The sequence below is a fragment of the Dendrobates tinctorius genome, unplaced genomic scaffold (genome assembly GCF_039654945.1).
Source record: "Dendrobates tinctorius isolate UK_male_01 unplaced genomic scaffold, ASM3965494v1 ptg000022l, whole genome shotgun sequence".
In the NCBI taxonomy this organism is placed as follows: domain Eukaryota; kingdom Metazoa; phylum Chordata; class Amphibia; order Anura; family Dendrobatidae; genus Dendrobates; species Dendrobates tinctorius.
This window is the reverse complement of record NW_027361690.1, coordinates 30,958,333-30,964,332: the sequence shown is the minus strand read 5'-3', so window position 1 is coordinate 30,964,332 and position 6,000 is coordinate 30,958,333.

Genomic DNA, 6,000 nt, shown 5'->3' with positions numbered 1-6,000 from the left:
CATAGAGGTACTGCACCTTCTAAGGTGTAGTGCCCCACCATCCAGGTAAGGTGGGAACTCCTTTCCACGCTCCAACACTCGCACCCCACACAACAGGGTAGTTCTGCACAACCACATTGCGGCTCAGTGCTTAGAGAGTAGCAGAGCACCTTTGGTGGTTCCCTGCTTGGAACACTGGATGTGCTGGGAGGTGGGTGGAGTTTAGATGCATAAAAAGAGTGGGAAAGTGTAGGATTACAGGTCAGTCTGACGGGAGGTCAGCGAGGAAGGAAGCCACTCGGGAGGAGTGGGGATCCCTGGAAGAAGGGATGGAGGAAGGAGTGCTGCAGCTGCCTCAGTGATCTGAGCCAGCTGGCATGGGAAAGAAAAAGAAGGTGAAAGATGTAGAACTGCAACCTAAGCTTCCATAAGAGAGAGAAAGACCAGTATGGAATGAAGGCGTAAGGAGAACAGAGAGGACGTGGGTTGGAAGAGGAACCCTGCCTATAGGTTCTCAGTGCAAGGCCGGGGCCCGGTCCCCGAGGTTGTATGGACAATTATGGTTCTGCAGCAGACACGGGGGAGTAGTTGGCTGTAAATGCACTACTCCCATCTAAGACTTGGGGCACAACAGCAACTGATTAGAGAGCTGGGGCTCAGGAGAAGGGAGTCCCCGAAGCAGGCTACAGCTGTCTGCCATACGAGTAGAGTTCTTGGGAACATCTGACAGGAGGAACTCCAGAGTACAACGGTACTGGAGATCTTCACACTTTAAGGCGCAATAGAGGAGTTGTTCAGGAAAGGTACTTGTTGGCGGAGTGTTGGAGAGGAGCTTTCCATCTGGCCTGGAAGTTGGCTGAGTCTCTGACCCGGAGGACACAGCTCGGAGGCAGGCACCCTTGTGTACCGCAGACTCTGAGTAAAGCCTTGAAACTGCAAGCCTCGGTGTCCTCCATTCATTCTTGCGCCAACCCGCTCAGCACCCCTACATCTGGGTACCATCCTTCACACTGCCTGCACCTTTCCACAACCATTACAACTACACTGCCCTGGGACATCAGCACTGCCTGTGGAGGGCTATACCATCACTGCTGCACCACACCATCTGTCCCAGAGGATCTGTCTGCAGCGTCGGCTTAACACCTCCCTTGCCGAGCACCAAAGGTGGCGTCATGAACTATTACATTACAAACTTCCACTGATTACTTGGACGCCCAGGGCCATGGACCGGGTCACCGCCGCTGTGACGCATCCCGCTGACACTGGCCCGGTACCGAGTACCCCACGGCCCTGGGAGGGCGGCCCACCAGCACCGCTGTCTTTTGTGGTGTCTGAGCTGCGTATTCTTGCCTTAAACCTCAAGGCAGTTTTTTTGGGCAGTTGCGGTGCTGTGTTCACATAATCACAGCAAATAGTATGCACGCACGGTACTGAACAACTGACACGCAGCCAGCACCGCTGTCTTGTGTAGTGTCTGGGCTGCGTATTCTTGCCTTAAACCTCGGCAATTTTTTAGTGGCAGCACCGCTGTCTTGTGTGGTTACTGGGGTGCGTAATCTCACCTTAAACCTCAGGGCAATTTTTTTCTGCTGCTGCGGTGCTGTTTGTAAAACATAAAGCAGTGCTAGGCTGTAGTGCTACCTTCCACAAAGCACTAACTGCTCCTTGTTCCCCAATATCTGCATCTGAACATCTGCAACTATGGCAGAAAAATCCAAAATTCCTAAAAAGGCTGTAGTGAAGGGACAGGGACGTGGACGTGGGTTCGTTGTTGCCCAGCAAAGCACAGAGTCTGGGAGATTGAAGAAGGTTGATGCATCTAGGTTCCTGGTGAAATTTCCAGGTCTGGAACATAAACAGGCCTGGAAGCCAGAAGAACAAGCGCAGATACTGTCTTGGATGTCTGATAAGGCCTCAACAAAATGTTCTAGCAGCACCCAATCCTCCATGACAAAACAGTCTACTGTCCATACAGATAACGCTGGGTCATCCTATTCTAAACCTGTTCCTAGTTCATCACCTGGTCAGGAGTCACAGGAAACATTTGACCCCAACCTTGGTCATTCCGAGGATCTGTTTGATCCATTTCCTTGCACTGCCTCTGGCCTCTCACTGCGCGACATTGAAGAGGAACATGAGGGGGTATTGTCTGTTGAAGATGACCAAATATTTGTGTTACAAAGCATTTCGAGCTAGCGTCCTTCATCCAGAAGTGAGGAAAAGCAGAGTGGACCTCCTCAAACACGGGGTGGTAATGTAAGAGGTATTACAGCACAGAAGACCCCGTTATACTTGGGAACATATAAAAGATCACTGCTTCTCCACATATTTCCAGTGTGACAACATTTTACTCACCGGTCTCAGAATATATATACATACAGAGGACAGAACAATCAATATGTGGCGGGCCAGTAGATAACAGGCTCCAATTAAGATGCCAAACGTACATTACAATAGCCGCAGGTGGCTGGCGACCCCCCGATCATTTACCATGGGATTTACAAAGGTGGGGGGAGGTCAGAAGTGGGATATCTTGTTTAGCTCTGCCCAGGGGTCACAGCTGGTCGGTTGCTGCATTAGGGGTATGCATCTCACATTGCACCTATCATACACGCATCTCCTATTCGGGGTGCTGGGGGTTCTGTAACAATTTGAAACCCCACGTCCAGAAGAAAGCCACTTTCATCCACATGATATACCGGGTGAAGAGGTGGAGGCTGATGTTGATGACACACAGTTGCTATCTGGCCAGTCGCCAATATCAACACGGAAGGAGGATGACATGGACGATGAGGTGGTCGATGATGAGACCACCGATCCAACCTGGGCCGTTGGCACGCATAGCCAGCACAGCTGCACAGAGGATGAAGGTGGATACGTAGCACCAACAAAGGCACCAAGGGCTACTGGTTTGAGCAGAGTGCGAACTGTGTCATCTGTTGCCAAGAGCAATCCCTCTGTGCCCCAAGTCAAGGCAAGGGTGCATTCAGCCGCTGTCTGGAATTTTTTTTCCGATAGTTCTTCTGAACCAAATGTCATCTGTAGCTAGTGTTGAGCATTCCGATACTGCAAATATCGGGTATCAGCCGATATTCGCTGTATCGGAGTTCCGATACTGAGTTCCGATATTTTTACAATATCGAATACCGGAATCGGAAGTTCCCATAATGCAATGAGCCAGTTGTGTTAGCCATGTTAACTAATGGCATGGCTGTGATTGGCTGCTGAAATGATGTCATCATGATGCGCGGTCTGTGCGGGCCTGTCGGGGGTCTGTGTGGGCCTGCCGGGGGTCTGTGCGGGCCTGCCGGGGGTCTGTGCGGGCTGCCGGGGGTCTGTGCGGGCCTGCCGGGGGTCTGTGCGGACTGCCGGGGGTCTGTGCGGACTGCCGGGGGTCTGTGTGGGCCTGCCGGGGGTCTGTGCGGGCTGCCAGGGGTCTGTACGGGCCTGCTGGGGGTCTGTATGGGCCTGCCGGGGGTCTGTGCGGGCCTGCTGAGGGTCTGTGCGGGCTGCCGGGGGTCTGTGCGGGCCTACCGGGGGTCTGTACAGGCTGCCGGGGGTCTGTGCGAGCTGCCGGGGGTCTGTGCGGGCCTGCCGGGGGTCTGTGCGGGCCTGCCGGGGGTCTGTGCGGGCCTGCCGGGGGTTGTGTGTGTGTGCAGGCATCGTCCGATGGGACTACAAGTCCCATCGGGCTATGCCTGCTACAATGACAGTGACTGACACATTAGCCAATGATGGGACAGTAGTAGTCCCATCATCCGGCTAATGTGTTGAATGTAAAAAAAAAACAACAAAAAACCATACATACTACATACATACTACATATATACAACATACATACATACTTCATATATACTACATTCATACAACATACATACATACTACATTCAATATACAACATACATACATACTACATAATACATGCATACTACATATATACTACATTCATACAACATACATACTACATACATACTACATACATACTACATATATACAACATACATACATACTTCATATATACTACATTCATACAACATACATACATACTACATTCATACAACATACATACATACTACATAATACATGCATACTACATATATACTACATTCATACAACATACATACATACTACATATATACTACATTCATACAACATACATACATACTACATATATACTACATTCATACAACATACATACTACATACATACTACATATACAGTTGTGGCCAAAAGTATTGACACCCCTGCAATTCTGTCAGATAATACTCAGTTTCTTCCTGAAATTGATTGCAAACACAAATTCTTTGGTATTATTATCTTCATTTAATTTGTCTTAAATGAAAAAAACACAAAAGAGAATGAAGCAAAAAGCAAAACATTGAACATTTCACACAAAACTCCAAAAATGGGCCAGACAAAAGTATTGGCACCCTCAGCCTAATACTTGGTTGCACAACCTTTAGCCAAAATAACTGCGACCAACCGCTTCCGGTAACCATCGATGAGTTTCTTACAATGCTCTGCTGGAATTTTAGACCATTCTTCTTTGGCAAACTGCTCCAGGTCCCTGATATTTGAGGGGTGCCTTCTCCAAACTGCCATTTTTAGATCTCTCCACAGGTGTTCTATGGGATTCAGGTCTGGACTCATTGCTGGCCACCTTTGAAGTCTCCAGTGCTTTCTCTCAAACCATTTTCTAGTGCTTTTTGAAGTGTGTTTTGGGTCATTGTCCTGCTGGAAGACCCATGACCTCTGAGGGAGACCCAGCTTTTTCACACTGGGCCCTACATTATGCTGCAAAATTTGTTGGTAGTCTTCAGACTTCATAATGCCAGAAGTTTAAAGAAGTTTAAAGCCCATGGCACTGTGGCTAACCTCCCTAGATGTGGACGGAAAAGAAAAATTGACAAGAGATTTTAAAGCAAGATTGTGCAGATGTTGGATAAAGAACCTCGACTAACATCCAAACAAGTTCAAGCTGCCTTGCAGTCCGAGGATACAACAGTGTCAACCCGTACTATCCGTCGGCGTCTGAATGAAAAGGGACTGTATGGTAGGAGACCCAGGAAGACCCCACTTCTTACCCCGAGACATAAAAAAGCCAGGCTGGAGTTTGCCAAAACTTACCTGAAAAAGCCTAAAACGTTTTGGAAGAATGTTCTCTGGTCAGATGAGACAAAAGTAGAGCTTTTTGGGCAAAGGCATCAACATAGAGTTTACAGGAGAAAAAAGAGGCATTCAAAGAAAAAAACACGGGCCCTACAGTCAAACATGGCGGAGGTTCCCTGATGTTTTGGGGCCGCTTTGCTGCCTCTGGCACTGGACTGCTTGACCGTGTGCATGGCATTATGAAGTCTGAAGACTACCAACAAATTTTGCAGCATAATGTAGGGCCCAGTGTGAAAAAGCTGGGTCTGCCTCAGAGGTCATGGGTCTTCCAGCAGGACAATGACCCAAAACACACTTCAAAAAGCACTAGAAAATGGTTTGAGAGAAAGCACTGGAGACTTCAAAGGTGGCCAGGAATGAGTCCAGACCTGAATCCCATAGAACACCTGTGGAGAGATCTAAAAATGGCAGTTTGGAGAAGGCACCCCTCAAATATCAGGGACCTGGAGCAGTTTGCCAAAGAAGAATGGTCTAAAATTCCAGCAGAGCATTGTAAGAAACTCATCGATGGTTACCGGAAGCGGTTGGTCGCAGTTATTTTGGCTAAAGGTTGTGCAACCAAGTATTAGGCTGAGGGTGCCAATACTTTTGTCTGGCCCATTTTTGGAGTTTTGTGTGAAATGTTCAATGTTTTGCTTTTTGCTTCATTCTCTTTTGTGTTTTTTTCATTTAAGACAAATTAAATGAAGATAATAATACCAAAGAATTTGTGTTTGCAATCAATTTCAGGAAGAAACTGAGTATTATCTGACAGAATTGCAGGGGTGTCAATACTTTTGGCCACAACTGTATACTATATTCATACAACATACATACATACTACATAATCCATACATACTACACATATACTAC